This window comes from Dipodomys ordii, unplaced genomic scaffold, assembly GCF_000151885.1.
Source record: "Dipodomys ordii isolate 6190 unplaced genomic scaffold, Dord_2.0 Scaffold161, whole genome shotgun sequence".
In the NCBI taxonomy this organism is placed as follows: domain Eukaryota; kingdom Metazoa; phylum Chordata; class Mammalia; order Rodentia; family Heteromyidae; genus Dipodomys; species Dipodomys ordii.
Genome location: NW_012267377.1, coordinates 3,858,171 through 3,875,371, shown reverse-complemented (window position 1 = coordinate 3,875,371; position 17,201 = coordinate 3,858,171). Strand labels below are relative to the sequence as shown.

General features: G+C 42.7%; 1 protein-coding gene across 1 annotated transcript in view; it reads right to left on the bottom strand.

Moving 5' to 3' along the window:
- Positions 1-17,201, bottom strand: part of Hecw1 (HECT, C2 and WW domain containing E3 ubiquitin protein ligase 1) — a 163,979-nt gene that overhangs the window by 16,806 nt on the left and 129,972 nt on the right. The window lies entirely within an intron of this gene.

The following is a 17,201-nucleotide window of genomic DNA, read 5'->3' as shown; positions in this document are numbered from 1 at the left end:
TTACAATTGCATGGGCAGGATAATGCGTACATTTCTTACCAAGCATTGCAGCCTCCTCCTTTGTTTACCCTTCCCATCCCTTCCCAGCCTCCCCCCTCCCCCCCAGAATTTATTTATTTTTGTGCCAGTCCTGGGGCTTAAACTCAGGGCCTGGGCACTGTCCCTGAGCTTTTATGCTCAGAGCTGGTTCTCCATATTCAACTTTTGGTGGTTAATTGGAGATAAGAGTCTCATGGACTTTCTTATCTTGGTTGGCTTTTTTTTTCTGCCAGTCCTGGGGCTTGAACTCAGGGCCTAGCCACTGTCCCTGAATTTCTTTTGCTCAAGGCTAGCACTCTACCACTTGAACCACAGTGCCACTTCTGGTTTTTCTGTGTATGTGGTACTGAGGAGTCAAACCCAGGGCTTCATGCATGCTAGGCAAGCACTCTACCACTAACCCACATTCCCAGCCCCCTGAATGGCTTTGAATCATGATCCCCAGATCTTAGCCTCTTGAGTAGCTAGAATTACAGGCATGAATCACCAGCACCTGGAGGTGTATTGAATTTTTTTTTATAATGAATGTGCATTACTATTGAATGGTTATTTACATCTAATCAAAGAGGGATAAGGAAAACCAGGGATGGTAGCTTCTCAGAATGGAAGTGGGTAGTGTTGCAGTAGGATTTTCATAGCAAATCACTCAGATTTTTGTTAGGTGAAGAAGTAAATAAGGAACAGGGGCCAGAAGTGAAGGAAGAGTGTAACACATGAAGATGGGAGAGAAAATGAATGGAATGCAATGGGTGGGTCCAGGGCCTGAGGAGGGTATGTCCGAAATGGTAGAGGAGCCTCCAGCACATCACGGTTGGGGACATTTGTACTGGGTATGGAAAATGGATGTGACCATCTCAGGATTGCTATTCCAGCAAGGTGTAAAGCTCTCTCCCGAAAGTGGGGATGGCAGTGGCTGGTAGCAGTTTCCCTACTTGTGAAGTGGAAGAAGTACCAGTAAAAAGGACCTGAGAGATGGCTGGATAATCTGCTGAGGTCAGACAGCAATGTACATCTCAGGATTATCTTCATCTCTTGTGCTGGAGGTGCAGGACAGAGCTCTGGCATTGCACACAGGAGAGCCAGTGCCCATATTGATCCACAATGGAATCTTTTGTGCATCATCAGGGCTGCAAAGGTGAAGGGGACAGAACTGCACATATGGGGAAGAGTTTGAGAGGCGTCTGGAAGCGTGCAAGAACTGGGGGAGCAGCTGCCGTGGGGGAGGAGGTGAGAACACTGGCTACAGAATGATGGCTGGCGGGATTTGAGAGACTTCCGTTTCTGCTATGGCACAGTTTGGGGTGATAATAAGGTCAGAAGGGGCACTGATGAAGCAGATGGCAAGAAATAATGTGGACCAAGGCTATCGGGGGTGTTAGTCTCTGCCTATTTTCTGTACCTACTGCTATTCAGATAATGTTTTCCAAGGGTTTTTTAAGAATCCTCTCTTCTGGACACTGCAAAAAAAATTGTTTAAATACTGCAGAGGTAAGGCATAACTTAGTCCTGAATTTCATCACTTCTCTGTGTGGATGCCATCTTACAAACTAGCTGAGAGAACTTGAAGTTGCCTTCATCTGCCATGAAAGACTCAGCCAACTGACAGGATATTATCTTCTGATTGCTAATTAGCAACTGAAATTAATTGCCCACCCTGATGTTGCCAATTCTGCCCCTCTTCATTAAAATATCTGCCCTACAGGGTCAGTGAGAGCAGGAAGGCTTTCCTCAACACCATAAGCCAAGCGGACAACTCTTTTTTTTTTTCTTTAAGAGAAAGTTCTTCTGAAAGACATATAGTCTGCAAACAACTTACTATCGATTTGATTCTAAAATTTTAAGTAGAAATTGAGTCACAGCAAACTTGAAAAATTGATTTTTTTTTTTAAGATGTGAGACTGGAACTCGAACTTGGTACCTGACGCTTTTGCTCATTGGCTAGTGATCTATCAACTAAGACATTGAGACATACCTGCAACCCCAGCAAAAATTCTCTTTTAAAAATTGTGAATAGTACCTCCCCTTTCTTTTGCCAGTCCTGAGGTTTGAACTCAGGGCCTGAACTTATTTTACTCAAGGCTAGCACTCTACTACTTGAGCCATAGTACCACTTCTGGTTTTTTCTGTGTATGTGGTACTGAGGAATTGAACACAGGGCTTCATGCATGCTAAGCAAGCACTCTACCACTGAGCCACATTGGGCATGGGGGCACCTATCTGTCACCCTGCATTCAGCAGTGGGAGAATTCTGAATTTGAAGCCAGGATGGGTTATGTTGTGAGACTCTATCTCAAAACCTAACAAAGGTACTGTCCTAAGTGCTGGGATAATTAGAGAAAACAGACAAGGCCCCCAAGTTCCCACGGAACATATAATCTAATAATGTGACATGTCAGGAAAATATTAGAATTATTTAAATACTACCTATGTGCAAGCAGGAATTACATTCTGTAATTCTCACATGACAGGCATAATAATAAGGGTTCTGACAACATCTAGTTCCCATACTATCAAAACTCTATGTACTGATATAATCAGGACCGAAGATGGATGGAAGCTATTTAAGTAATTGGTTCTAGCAGGAAATACACATACATAAGTGAAACAAAGCAATGAAAGGAAATATTGAACGATTATGAGCTATGCAGCTCTATTGTTTTGAAGATTGATCTACTGATTGGAGTTTCCTTTAGATAACAGAATTAACTCATACACTTTGAGATAAGAATATAAAGAAATTGTCTCTAGGGCTGGAGATGTGGCTCAAGCAGTCAAGAGCTTGCCTAACAAATATAAAGCACTGAGTTCAAACTCTAGTACTATGAGAAAAAAAATGGTCAGATGACAGTCCTGCTACTCCAGAGGACTGTGGTTCAAAAAGGCGGGAGAAAAAAGTGAGACTCTATCTAAAAAATAACTAGAATAAAAAGGGCTGACAGCAGGGCTCAAGAGTTTTAAGCTGGTGTGGGTGGCTCACACCTGTAATCCTATTTACTCAAGAAGTTGAGATCTGAGGATCATGCTTCAAAGCTGATTGAGCAGGAAAGTCTGTGAGACTCTGATTTCCAATTAACTACCAGAAAACCAGAAATGGTACTGTAATGCCAAGTAGTAAAGTGCTAGCTTTGAGAAGAGCTTAGGGACAAAGCCAAGGCCTGAGTTCAAGCCCCATGACTGACAAAAAAAAAATAGAGTTCTTTCCTAGGAAGACTGAAGCCTTGTGTTCAAATCTGAGAGAGCAGGCAGGTAGGAAGAAATCTGATCATGTGGAAAGCCAATCTTGGAGTCTCTACTTGCTATATGAAAGTGGGAAGTTCTTCTCTATCTTGTCCCTAACGAGCCTAAGACATATGTCTGACTTGTTCTCAGCATAGATAGAGAGGCTGTCACTTAGATTATATCACATATCTAGAGCATTCCTATTTATTTTTTGAATGATTTTCCTGATATTATTCCACCAGTTTATATGTCTCCACTAGTCTCTCCTTTTCCACATGTCCTGAGGTTATTTGGATACTTTGCCTCTGTTCCCAGCTTTATTAGGATTAAATGTCTGTTCTGGGTTCTCCTCTATCAATACCAAATTCAATTCACTCTTTTTTTAAGCTCAGCCAATTATTTTCAAAACTGAGGCTCAACAGAAGTTAAACCTTTGTGTTTTCACCTCATTCACATTTTTTTTTGGTATGTGCCTATATCAGGATTTGAACTCAGGGTCTCATATTCTCACTCAGCTTTCTTTGTTTATGCTTGGTGATCTACCATCAAGCCATGCCTCTAGTCTTGTGTTTTGCTACTTATTTTGGAGATTGAGTCTCAAAGATTTTTCAGCCTCAGCTGGCCTAGACCCTCGATCCTCTACATCTCAGTCTCTTCTAAGTAACTGGATTGCAGGTATGAACCACCAGTGTCTGGCTTTCACACTTTACTTTTGAAACTTCTCTCAATAGACTAAAAAGTCTCTTGAAGGAAAGAGTTTTGACTCTGTTAATCTGATTTGACATTTAAGCAATCAAAATGAAAAGAATTCATGGAAAGTACATTATCATGACTTAACAGTATTTGGAATTCTGTCAAGACGAAGGATTTCATAGCCACCCTACTGACCATATATAATCCATTCTCAGATCTGATGTTGTTTGTATAGAACTTTCATTTCCTTTGTCCTCAAAGAAAAACTTTTAAGATTGGCAGCATTAACATCAATAATGTGACACTAAAAAACAAAACAAAACAAAAAAACAAAGCCCAAACAAGTCAGTTTGGGTTTACTAATCAAATCACAATTTGAATGACTAGTTTTTATGTTAGGATACTGACATAAGAAAATGAAAATAGCTCAAGTTAATTATTGTGAATTCTTTTGAAGCCTTTCTTCAGTTGAAAACCTAACAGTTTGAAGACTTCGCAATGGCTTCTCCCATTCTTGTGCAAGGCACAAACTCTTTCCATTCTCCAGCAATGATTGCACACACACATTTCCATATAATTTCTTTTCGAATACAACAAGCATACAGGAAAGCTAAAGAGAAAGCTGTCACCTAGGAAGACCACCTCGTCCACATTAAAAACTTAAAAAAAATAAAAGAAGTCTTTTCAATCTGAAGTCTTCATGGGCATGCTCCAGCCTTTCTAGTGTTCTTTTCTCATCTACACATAAGGGATAATAATTCTAATATTTGCTTTCCTGCCTCACAGGGGAATTAAAAAGAAAAGTAATTTAATGTTAATAGGTGCTTTGAAGATTAAAAGCTCTTGATAATTGCTAAGTTCCAGTACATTTAAAAAATAATCTCAAAGATATTTGCTCCTTATCTTTAAAACGTTGATTAATTAAAAATAATTATCCTTCCTCAGCATCATTATTTAAGTATGTAAAACCTTCAGGATACTCCCACATGGTTTGTTTCTACGCTTTACCCAATGTTATTGCCTTCATTTTTGGAACTTTGTGTTTTCGTTTCTTTTCTTTTCTTTTTGTCGATAGTGGGGCTTGAAGTCTGCGCCTGAGTGCTGTCCCTCAGCTATTCAGTTCAAGATAAGCTCTCTACCGCTTGAGCCACAGCACTACTTCCCTTTCATTTCTTTCTTTAATTTTTTGTGCTTGTCCTGGGATTTGAACTCAGGCCTAGGCGCTATCCTTGAACAGAAAAAAAAAAAAAACTCTCAAGAATATGGCTCTACCACTTGAGCCACAGCTCCATTTCTACATTTTTGGTTATTAATTGCAGAGAAAAATTTCAACAGACTTTCCTGCCCAGGCTAGCTTGGAACCATGATCCTCACATCTCAGCTTCCTAAGTGGCTAGGATTACAGATGTGAGCCACCAGCACTGGCAAACTTTGTGTGTTTAAAACTTTCACGTATTGGAAAAAATCTAATAAAAATAAAACCCAAACCAACCATGTTGTTTTTACCTCAGATTGATTTCAACTATAGGCAAGAAAACTGTACAAAGAGCTAGCTTTTTCTCCTCTTATTTGGTAGGCTCTTAACAATGTCAGTATCTGAATCAATATTTCTCAAATGTGGTGGTCTCTCCTTGGCACCGAAGTCCCTGGTTGCTTGTTAAGATACAGGTTTTTGGAGAACAGATCATTTGTGGTCGGTATGACAATTTGCATTTGAAATACCTTCAGCATGAATCCTTTATCCTGTTTTCAGAATGGAAGAAACAGCTTGACAGTGAGAAGTGATATTCTTGCTCTTGACAACACTTACCCAATTTTCTGTATGGCTACTGGAAGAAAGAATAAAGTAGCTGGGCACCGGTGGCTCACACCTGTAATCCTAGCTACTCAGGAGGCTGAGATCTGAGGATCACAGTTCAAAGCCAGCCCGGGCAGGAAAGTCCGTGAAACTCTTATCTCCAATAAACCACCAGAAAACTGGAAGTGGTGCTGTAGCTCAAGTGGTAGGTAGAGCGCTAACCTTGAGCTTAAGAGCTGAGGGACAGCGTTCAGGTCCAGAGTTCAAGCCCTATGACCCCCCACCCTCGCCCCCCCCAACAAAAAAAGAATGAAGTACAGAAACTTCATTGAAGAAGCCTCTACGAAGTCTCCTCTCAACCCTCCTATCTGATCTTTCTATCTCAGCAAGTATAGAGGAGTGTTCTTTTTGTCTTCATGTGTTACCAGCTTCTTTCCCTCCTCTGGTTCTTTGCCTTCCTGCACCTCTTTCATCAATAAATAAGTGCAACGTTTCTGTGCAAATCATTCCAGCATGCTGAATTCTCTGAGAAGTGTGGCTTTAGTCTGCTAAGCTTTGCCCTAAGTACTGGAGAAGTCCAGGGAAAAAAATCAAGATGGAGTAGCACTGACTACAGGAAGCTAAAATACAATTGGAAGGCCTGGACAAATGAAACTGCAGGCCAAATTTGCAGCTCAGTCTAAGTTTAGACCTTTGACCTGAGCCAACTGCAATTCACTGTTTTCTTTTTCTTTTAATTCATCATTTGTGAAAACCCCCTTGCCTTCTCTAAATTATGTCCAGATTGAAACAATACCTAATCTCCCTCTTATAAAACAGCTTAACAATTATTAGTAGTTATCACAGTTCCTGACAAGCAAATGACATAACCATAGCCTTGTACCAAGTTTTCAAGGCTGCTTGAATCCCTGCAACCCTAATCCATCTCCAATAAATGCAATTTGATTTGTTCTCAAGTATGTTGATTTTATTCTATCTATAGTCTTTGTCATGGAAAGTAAATAATTAAAGCAAGTAGGAGAGTCATTCTTGGATGGTCCAGAGAGGATTAAGGCTGAGTGTGGGGGATAGTGCCTGTATGGGAGGTGGAAAATGGAAAGATCATGGTTCAAGAATAGCCTGGGCAAAAACAAAACAAAACAAACAAAAAAGCTCAGAAGACCTCATCCCAATGAGTAAAAAAGTTGGGCATGGTAGTGTGTCCTTGTTATTCCTGTTACATGGGAAGCATAAATAAGAGAGCCACAGACCAGGCCAGACAAGGCAAAAGATAAGACCCAATTGAAAAATATCTAAAACAAAAATACCTAGCTCAACTTGTAGAGTGGATGCCTAGTGAGTCCAAGGCCCTGTGTTCATCTCCTAGTAAAACGAAGCAAAACTGGAAGGAATCAGAAGACAAATACCTGATCAATTATTCAGTTGCTCAATAACATGTATCCAATAACCAGAGTTGTCTAAGACATGACTTGCTTTGTCTATTCCTGCTGCTATTATATCGGGAACTGGGTAATTTACAAATAATAGAATTTCGCTTGTGAATCATGGAAGGAAAAGGAGTCCAATATCAAGTCAGCAGCAGATTCTGCGTCTGGTAAGGCCTTGCTCCCTGCTTCCAAGTTGGCACCTTCTTGCTGTAACTGCACATGGCAGAAGGGAAGAGCAGGAGGAGCCAGGCACTCTTTTCAACCCCAGAGAAAAGGGCACCAAACCAATTTATGAGGGTGGAATGCTAATGATACAGCCATTTCCCCAAAGTGCCTATTTTTACTACTGTGTTGGCAGTTAGGTTCTAACTTACGAATTTTAAGGGCATACATTCATTCAAGCTATAGCAATTACTGACAGTAAGTACATCTTGAAAGGATACACACACATACACATATTTATACACACATACACATATTTAAGCTACAGGTCCAGAGAAATAATCTTTGTCCTGCAAAATATTCTTAGTGCTACATTTTCTCCATCTCACCCTGGCCACGTTTCCATATGAGTACATGCAAACAGTAGCTCTCAACAGTGATATGGCCTCTGAGGAGATATTGGCAATGTCTGAAAACATTTCTGGTGGGGATCCTTCTATGCCTTATTGACTGAAGTCAGGGATGTTCCTATATATCTTACAACACACAGGATAGTCCCTACAGTATAGTGTTTCACAGCTCTCATTGTCAATACTGCTAAAGTTGAGAAATCTTTGGTTTGCAGAAAGCAATCTAGCTTTCTCTAGCACTTTTAGATATCCCTAAAAAAATATACAAATACACCCAGGGAAGAATGATAGCACCTGTCATTTTTTAAATGCCTACTAAGAGCCATATTCTTTTCCAGCCACCAGGCAGAATAGGTGTGGTCATGGTATGAATTGTGTCCTCCTCCTGATTCCCCTCCAGTGCCTGAGAATGTAATTAGGTTTGTGAGGTCATATATGGGTAGGTGTTAATCCAGTATGACTAGTGTCCTCATGAGAAGAGAAAATGAAGACACACATGTGAAGCCATATGTCAGCTACAAGACTAGGAGAGAGGTTTCACAAGAAGTTAGCCTTGAGAACATCTTGATCTCTTAACTTTCAGGTTTTAGAATTTAAAAATATGAATAAATATAGAGATAGATAGATAGGTCTCTCTCTGTGTGTCTCTCTGTCTTTGTCTCTGTCTCTCTCCCTTTCCCTCTATCTATTATGCTGCTTAAAGTCTCTAGCCTATGCTACTTCATTATGGCAATGCTGGAAAACATGATAAACAAACTTTGCTGCTATATAGAAAAATCATAGACTAGACAATTATAAACAATAGGAATTTATCACAGTTCTAGAAGCTGAAAAGTCAAAGATCAAGGTGCCAGCAGGTTTCACATCTAGTGAAGACTTCCTACATTACATTCTCCCCCCGCCTTTCTCTTCTCTCCCATTCTGAGGCTTGAACTCTGGGCCTAGGCACTGTGTTTAAGCTGGTGCTTTACTTTTTTTGGTTGGTCGTGGGGCTTGAACTCTGGGCTTGGGCACCGTCCCTGCGTTTTCGGCTCAAGGAGAGCACTCTACCGCTTGAGCCACAGCACCACTTCTAGTTTTCTGGTAGTTTATTGGAGATAGGAGTCTCATGGATTTTCTTGCTCCAGCTGGCTTTGAACTATGATCCTCAGATCTCAGCCTCCTGAGTAACTAGGATTGCAGGTGTGAGCCACCGGCGCCGGCTAGTAAACAGACTCTTTAAACCCTTCTGTAACAAATCTCATTCCATCCAGGAGAGCTCTGCCTTATCTCTTAATGCTATCACATTGTTGATTGAGTTTCAATTCAGGCATTTTTGGGGAGCACATTATTAAAACCATAACAGGGGCTGGGAATGTGGCTCAGTGGTAGAGTGCTTGCCTTGCATGCATGAAGCTCTGGGTTCGATTCCTCAGTACCACATACACAGAAAATGTGGAAGTGGTGCTGTGGCTCAAGTGGTAGAGTGCTAGCCTTGAGCAAAAAGAAGCTCAGGGACAGTGCTCAGGCCCAGAGTTCAAGCCCCAGGACTGGCAAAAAAAAATAATAGAAATAAAACCATAACAAGTCCTCTGGTTTCCTCTGAATGGACAAAAAGGCTGAGATTCAGAGAGTAAGAGAGTTGTCTAGGGTTGTAGTCAGCTGAGAGTTGGAAGAGGAATCTAAACCTAGGTTTGTCTTTCTGCCATATGGTCTTCTGCCTCAGGAAATGGAGGATTCCACTCTAACCCCCAACCATGCTGACTGCAGATGACAAAGGCAATAGAATGCTGTTCTGAGCCAGGTTCAAAGCTCACACAAATCTGTATGGTGCCATGGAGCTGGGAGATGGAATGAGAGCCATAGGTGAGAGCTGTGGGTTTTCAAACTGTTTTGTGCAGAAGCCTAGCCAGGCGGAGGAGGGAGAAGAGACTGAGCGACGGGATGACCATTCTTCCATGGAGAACAGCTCCACTTCCATCTTTTCTACATACTAGGGTTGAAGGAAATGAAGCAAATTTCATTAGGAAAGTTCTGGCTGGATATATTTATCCACCTTTGTTTCCTAAAAGAATGGAAAAGAAGACAGACACACTCATCTCGAGAAGAATGTTTTGGAAAGAAGACAGGAAGAAGCTGCAGTGTTCTAAGTGGGCTTTAAGAGTGAATGCAATTTGGGTCCCTGTAGCTAGAACAGAAGCAAACTAAGTACAGTGCAGGCTTCAAGAGGCCAGGGGAAAGACAGAGCTGGCTGGGAGAGGAGGGGGCTGTCCCAAGGCAGGTGGTTTCTATGCATGTGCTGTCTAGGTCCGCTGAGCAAATTGGACTGCACCCAAGAACTGGAAACGCTTAGTGCTGAATAAAGAGAAGCAGGGAAGAGAGTGGAGGTGGGTCATGTGAACAACTTGTATGATTCCCCAATCATTAGACGTATGAATAGTGTATGGATGAATTAAATATTTATGACATTCACCTTCCTATTAACAACTTAGCAACTTATACCCAATGATACTTTCTTTAGCTGTGATAGATTTGTTTTGCTCCACACACATAAATTTTATATAAATTCATAATTATGACTAATGTGTACTGTTTTGACTTCTTTTGGCTTGGAAAGTTCCTCTCACCTTGCCTCATTCCTTGAGATTCAGGTTAATCAAGGTAGCATCCTTTCATGTTTTACAATTAGCTGAATAGCATTGTTCATGCAGTTCTGCTTTTACTTTGCTCAACAATTTCTCAAGGAAGTTCTCTATTATCTGATCAGGGTTGATTAGTGGTGTGTGTGTGTGTGTGTGTACTCATGCATGTGAGCCAATCTTGGGCTTGAACTATGGATCTAGGCCCTGTCCCTGGGCTTGTTTGCTCAAGGCTAGTACTCCAACATTTAAGCCTACAGCTCCACTTCTGTTTCTTTGGTGGTTAGAAATAGAAGTCTCACAGGCTTCTATGCTTGAACTGGATTCAAATTGCAATCTTCAGATCTCGGCCACCAGTGCCAGGCCAGATGAACTTGGTTTTTTATGGCTGAAAGTACTGTGCAGTGAAGGTCTGCTGTTATGAATTTGACCATTTCCCTGATGGTGGGCAGATACATTGCTTCCGTATTTTATTTTTTAAAGCCAAACTGAAATGAACACATTTGTGTGTCTTGTTAACCACACTACTACTGATGTAAAAAGTTATAGCCACAGTGTGTGAGTTCAATCCTTTGCTCTACCACTGGCCAGCCTTGACCTTTGGCAGTTTTTGAATCTCTGGGAATTAGTTTTCCCACTCTCTAAAACAGAAGAGTCATAATAGGGTATGCGATTTACATAGAACTTTTGCAAAGATGCCTATCCTTATAAACAACTTAATATTACTGTTTCACTTCTTTGAGATAACATGGACCAGAGGGCTTAAAAATTTTTAGGATGCATTGTGGATGGTGTTAAAAAAAATCACAAAAGTCACACAAGTTCAGGTAGCTACCAATGATGCGTGATGGTATACTTTCACCCGTCTCCTCCCCAAAATTAACCCTAACTCCTTATAATTTTTCCCAGTTTGATAGTCACAAAGTGATGCTTAATTTGCATTTCCCTGATCCCTGGTAAAGCTGAAATCCTCTTTTTGTTTGTGGAGGGGGGATGCTGGCACATGTTTGGATTGATTCTTCTCTGAACTGCTCTCCTGATTTTTCTGGGCGTGTTGTGCTTAGATGTCAAATGTCCTCTGAAGGCCCAAAAGTTAAAGGCTTGGTTATCAGTCTGTGGCACAAAAAGTGGTAGAGCCTTTAGGAAGTATCCTTGAAGGTGAGATTGGGACTTTTGGCTTTCTCAAATACCTTGTCTCAGCAATAGAAAGACTACACTGATCATTTCCCCTCCCTGCTCCTCTCTCTCTTCTCTTATGTTTGAGTTATAAGATCTCTCTGCAATGTCAACTATGGATTTTTCTGCCTCTCATTTCCCTGAACTGAAAAACTACCTTTTCAAAACCAAGTGTCATACTTTTATTTGAAAATCTAATGCTGACAGTTCCAACAGGGTTCCAGTGTTGACTGAAAAGTTTTGCGTGGCAGTCTGGCTTAATTTCGTAGAGTGCTAGCCTTGGGCATAAAAGCTCAGGGACAGTGCCTAGGCCCTAGGTGAAGCCCCAGGCCTGGCACAGCTCTTCCCCTCCAAAAAATGTTTTCAACTGCTCTAGGTATCTGGAATTTATTACATGATCTCCATTATGTTTATGTTCTAGAGTATGTATGCTTAAAACGACTTAAAATTTTCTGAAGAAATTTTTTATACTTACATGTCTTCAATTAGATAGGAATCAAAAATAATTTTCTTCTCACTGCACAGTACAACTGGTAGCATTCACTCTTTGCTAAAATGTCTCCCACAGCTCTAAAGAAAGTGAGTCAGGAGACGGTTTCTGGTGGCTCACACCTGTAATCCTAGCTACTCAGGAGGCTGAGATCTGAGGATCGGGATTCAAAGCCAGCCCAGGCAGGAAAGTCCGTGAAACTCTTATCTCCAATAAACTACCAGCAAACCAGAAGTGGTGCTATGGCTCAAGTGGTAGAGCTTGCCTTGAGCTGAAGAGCTCAAGAACAATGCCCAGGCCCAGAGTTCAAGCCCCACGACTGACAAACAAACAAACAAAAAAGTTAAGAAAGTAAGTCAGGGAGTGGTGTCATCCGGCAGACATTTCACAACTATACATCTAGCAGGCCAACTTCTTGCTTGCTTGTTTTGTTTTTCTGACCTCTTGGTTTTTATTTAGGGAATTTCTCGGAAGGCTACTTAGACTCAACCAGAAATGGGACTGGCCAAGTGGTTGAAAGTTCTGGGAAGGAACCTAGGTTGGTGGGGGTGGGGATCCTCTTCTGTCAAGAAGGTCCTTGGAGGCTAAAGATCTGGGAGGCATCCAATGGGAGGGAATCTCCTTGTATGATGCTTTTCACTTACTAACTCATGGCTCTGCAAATGTTGCAAAGTGTAGTTAAAGTGTGTTATTTAGGACTTCTTAAGTTCCATAAACTCTACAATTACACTAATACCCACCTGGATAAACTCTAAACATGCATAAAGGAGCTTCTCTCTGCCCCCAACTCTTGTTCCTCAAGACCTAAACACAGAAGAATTTTCCCCTTCTCCCCTGGTAGTAGCTGCTTGGAAAGGGAAACGGGGGTAGGAAGGGGTTGTGCAGTTAGAAAGGGGCCCTATTGGAAAGCTTGGGGGGGGTGGGTCCTAAGATGTTTGTTACAACACCAATGGGGTTAGGGTTGCCACCATGACTGACAAACAACAAAAGCACGTTCACTCAGAAAGTGAAGGGACAGTCATCATCAGAGTAACTGCCTTATGATGAAGTGTGGCTTCTGAAAAATCCTCTCATTGACAACCATGGAAAGAGTGACTTGTCACAGAATTTCACTATTTTTTTTCTTTTTTGCTAGTCATGGGGCTTGAACTCAACACCTAGGTGCTGTCCCTGTGTCACTCAAGACTAGCACTCTACCACTTTGAGCACAGCGCTACTTCTGGTTTTCTGGTGGTTCATTGGAGATAAGAGTCTCACAGACTTTGCTACTCAGGCTGGTTTTGAACCGTGATCCTCCAATCTCAGCCTTCTGAGTAGCTACGATTACAGGGGTGAGCCACTGGCGCCTGGTCCACAGTAACTTCTTAAAATGATGAAACAGAACACCTTGTACTGGCACTGTTTTTTAGGAAGAGAAGAAACAACTGTTTACATTGTTTAGACTTCAGTGCATCTTCGATTTGCTCTGTAAACAGTGGCATTCAGAAGGCTAAAGACAGAAAAGAATTTCCAATCGTGATTGATTTCCACTGGGCATCAAGGGACAATCCCAGCTTTCAAAGTGAGGGTCCCGGCTCATGATAAACACTGCCATTTCTGGATTTTGTTCCCTTGTGAGTGAGTGATGCACAGTTACGAAGATTATCGTCTTCTTTGTCAGGGCTTGTGTGGATGATGGTGACGTCTGGCAGAATGAGGAAAGAAGCTGGCGGGGGCCACACCCACCTGCCGGAGGTCAGGAGGCATCTCATGGCTGTGAGCCCTGGGAGATCTGACTTGAGAACTCCTCCATTTCATGGGCTTCCTGGCTGCAAGGGACAGTCAAAGGTCTTCAGGCAATATCTGTTGTTCTCCTCTTGCTGCAAACATTGTGTACAAAATTCACAGCCATTTATCCAGATGTGGGCTCTCCTACTCTCTTTCCTTTACTACAGTGCTGGACACGGCACTTTCCAATACTCAGGGCCCAGAAAACGCAACACTAGGCAGTTTCTTGTTAATCCAGTTGCTCAGAGATGACTTGTGGTGGGAGAAATCAAAGGAGTAACTCTGCCATCATGGCTTTCCTCAGGTCTCTGAAAGCCTCACATAGGCTTCCAGTTCAAAGCTAAAAAAAGAGTGTGTGGGTGCCTCCATTCACACAGCCATGGCTCCTACTGTGGGAAGAAAACCAGTTTCCCTCTGGGGCATTATGAGATACTGATAAGAGCTGTTCAACTGGAGCTTCATGATACAATCGGCTGCCTTTCAGAGGGAGCTCGGGGGGAGGTGCTCTGTATTCTAGGCTTTTCTTTTTCCCACCAGCAGGGGACTGCAGAGATGGATGTGTTTTGCACTGGAGCCTGGAATGAGAGCACAGGCTAGTATCCACCGCCTCGCAACTCACCATCCAATGCCCAGTGCTGAACTGTGACCCTCAGCCTATGCGAGTTCCATCGAGAGGGCGAATTGCTTCAGAAAAGACACCTATATTTTCGTTTCCAGGACACATGGCAAATATTCTCCACATGAGTAGGAATGTCAGTGGATAAGATCCAGCATGTGTGCAAGGCCAAGACCTTGAGGTGAACTAGAAGCTCAAGGGCTGACAACTTGCAAGTCCCTGTACGTTATGTTATCAGAAAATGTCCTGATTCTCAGAACACCCACGGATTGCAGTTTCCTTCCTTCACACAAACAAGTGCATGAGTCAAGAGGAAGGAAGCGAAGCCAGTTGAGGGCAGCTGGATGGCTGTGTAGCTACTTTCCCAAAGGGAAACGGCTGGGGCTGCTCTCCAGTGGGAGGCCTCTCAGAAATGCAGGTATGGGTCCAGTGTGTCGCCACACAGAAATGCCATTTTTTGGAGGGTGGGGGATGTGCTGCTGCTTCCAGACACCATCTATACAAGGTCACTCCCTGGATGTCTCCATCTGTATCTTCCCAAACCTTCACCTAGAACCCTTGAAGCTCCCATTCTATTGCATGCACATCCCTTGGTACCCATCCTTTTCAGATTGCTTTCTCTCCTTGCCACAAGAGGCTGGCTCTGTGTGTTTGTGTGAAGTAGGACTCTCTATCTCTCTCAATGCTGTATGGAAGTGGTGAGCGTAGCTGAATTATCACAAGAAGAAACAAGCAACTCTTCTCCACCTGCCATGTTGCAAAGCTAAGATGACCAGTCGCTTAGGTACTTTGGACTCGCAGCAGGTTTGATTTGTGATTTGTGATTAATTGAAAATAACCCTATTGTTAGTTGCAAGTGCATTATATGTGTATCTCAGGCTAACGCATGTGTGCGTATATATGTATAACATAATATTTAAGATATGGTTGGAGTTGGGAAGGTGGCTCGGTGGTAGAGTTGCTTGCCTTGCATACATGAGGCCCTGGGTTTGATTTCTCAGCACCACGTAAGGAGAAAAAGTGGGAAGTGGAGCTGTGGCTCAAGTGGTAGAGCGCTAGCCTTGAACTGAAGAGCTGAGGGACAGTGCCGAGGCCCAGAGTTCAGGCCCCACGACTAACATGTACACACACACACACACACACACACACACACACAAACAAAGACATTGTCATTGTTGGTTTATTTATATATTTTCCCTTTTGGTGCTCATTTTGTCTTTGTTCCTCTCAACATACAGTATCTGCTCAATTTTTGTGTGTGTGCGGGTCATGGGGCTTGAACTCAGGGCCCAGGGCACTGTCCCTGAACAATTTCACTCAAGGCTAGCTCTCTACCATTTTAAGCAATAGTACTACTTCTGGTTTTCTGGTGGTTAATTGGAGATAAGTCTCTCAGACTTTCCTGGCCGGGGTTGGTTTGAACTGCAATCCTCAGATCTCAGCCTCCTGAGTAGCTAGGATGATAGGTGTGAGCCACCTGTGCCTGACTCATCTGCTTAATTTTTAATTGTTAAATGAATGAAGGTTTACCCACGACAGCTAGTACAGTCCTATTTGGTATGCCCTTTGCTGAAGGTATTGATTTAAGTTCATTAATCTCTAAGACACTATTTTCAACCTGAAGCTAATAAGAAACAATGAAGAAATAGTAGTACTTCTTTATTCTCATGTTGGGAGCCTGACAGAATAGGTCCCGTGGGAGGGCTGTCATTCAGTATTTTGGGCCATAAGCCCCTCTGTGATGTCTTGCCTGCTTCCTGCCTTCTGTGTGTTTCTCCCTCGCAGCCCTTCATCAGCCACTTATCCACAAGTTACCAGAAAAGGAGAGACAAAGGGCAAGCTTTGATTCATCTTGTGCCAAACACTTGATGTGGAGACACTATCTCAGTTCAAAAACTTCAGCGTGAGAGCTGGTCGGTCAGGGTCGGAAAAGGGAGGCGTCAGGAGAGGGAGGGTAAGCTCCCATGTCTGGATGCCATTGGGGGCTGTACTGATGCTGTATAGCAAAGCTCTGTGGGCTTGGGCTCCAAACCCAGGGGGCCCCCTTATCACCCCAGCAGCTCCCTGCAGCAACAGCAGAAGAGTCTGAGATTCATTCCCTACTACATTTCTCCAGGATGCATTTTCTTCTGCACTTCAGGAGCTTGTGCAATGAGATGGAGGGACCATTTTCAAATCAGACATGATGGTTATGCAGTGGGAAAGTGCCTGAATCCTAGGTGTCTCATGCAACTTTCTGGAAACTTCTAAAACCTACATAAGAGGCATCTTGTCCATGAAGCTGCCCAGAATCGGCTGATAACTATCTTCTTACACATAGTCATAAGTGGGAATAGAATGCTACAACAGCAGAGAACCAGACAGTCTGGATTTTCAAGTTACAAGGATGCTTAGCAATGATCTGACCTAGCAGATTTGCCTTACAGCAAGAAACAGAGGTTGATGCTGAAGACACTAGTCCAAAGGCAGACCATTTAAACCCTGAATTGTCATGAGAGTCCTTCACTGGAGACTTTGGTGATTTATTGAAATTGTCATCATTACCTGTGTGGCGGCAGTGGCAGTGGTCTTCTTCTTCTTCGTTGTCTTCTTCGTCGTTGTCATCTTCTTCTTCTTCTTCCTCCTCTTCTTCCTCCTCCTCCTCCTCCTCCTCCCCTCCTCCTCTTCTCCTTCTTCTTCCTCTTCTTCCTTCTTCTTCCTCTTCTTCCTCCTCCTCCTCCTCCTTCTCCTCCTCTTCCTCTTCTTCTTTTTCTTCTCCTTCTCCTCCTCCTCCTCCTCCTTCTTCT